The sequence below is a fragment of the Myxocyprinus asiaticus genome, chromosome 8 (assembly GCF_019703515.2).
Source record: "Myxocyprinus asiaticus isolate MX2 ecotype Aquarium Trade chromosome 8, UBuf_Myxa_2, whole genome shotgun sequence".
NCBI lineage: Eukaryota > Metazoa > Chordata > Actinopteri > Cypriniformes > Catostomidae > Myxocyprinus > Myxocyprinus asiaticus.
Window position 1 is genome coordinate 38821855 of NC_059351.1, and position 928 is coordinate 38822782.

General features: G+C 37.8%; 1 pseudogene; it reads left to right on the top strand.

Annotated features, from left to right (window-relative positions):
- The first annotated feature begins 232 nt into the window (after positions 1-232).
- Positions 233-928, top strand: LOC127444765 (GTPase IMAP family member 9-like; annotated as a pseudogene).

Consider the following 928-nt stretch of genomic DNA (forward strand, 5'->3'; position numbering starts at 1 on the left):
AAAAAATGATTTGAGTGTTAAAGGTAAAGTATTATTATTTATTATTTTTAAGTATTTATTTATTTACATGACCATTTATTTTATAAGTACAGGCCCAATATACTGTATATATACTAAACAACCAGTAAAGCCCGACATATACTAGCCAGAGATTATATGTAGGCTGAATTAAAAATGATCTAATACTTGTTAATGCACAGTGCGTAATCCAGGTGAAGGGTTCTGAATTCTTTTGGTTGGAAAAACGGGTGGGGAAAAGTGCGACAGGCAACACTGAAATAACAGGTTTTTAAGTCAGAGATATCACCCTCCTTTGTGACTGCACAATGTGAAAAATTCCATGCAATAATAAAAAGAAGAAAAGTATCCATCATTGATTCTCCAGGTCTGTTTGAAACCAGCCAAACTGCAGATGAGGTGGTGGACAGAATTAAACAATGTATTCCACTCTCTTCTCCTGGCCCACACGTGTTCTTAGTTGTGATTCACCTGGGCAGATTCACAGATGAAGAAGCAGAAGCAGTTAGCAATTTTTGGAAAAGAATCCTCCACTTACACCATGGTACTGTTCACTCATGGAGAGTGATTGAAAGGCAAAAACATTAAAACATTTGTGTGTGACAGCCCAAAACTTGTCAGTTTCTTCAAAACTTGCAGTGGACGATACCATGTGTTCAACAATAAAGGAGAGAATCCAAAACAGGTCATTCAGTTGCTTGACCAGATTGATAAAATGGTCACTGGAAATGGTGGGCAACACTACACCAGTGAGATGCTGGAGAGGGTAGAGAGAGCGATTGAGGAAGAGAAATGACATATCCTGAAAGAGACAGAGGAGAAGAGACAGAAGGAGATAGCAGCTCTGAGGGCTCAAATAGAAGACGAGGCCTTTGAAAAAGAAAAAAAGAAAGTTAAACAAAGAATATGA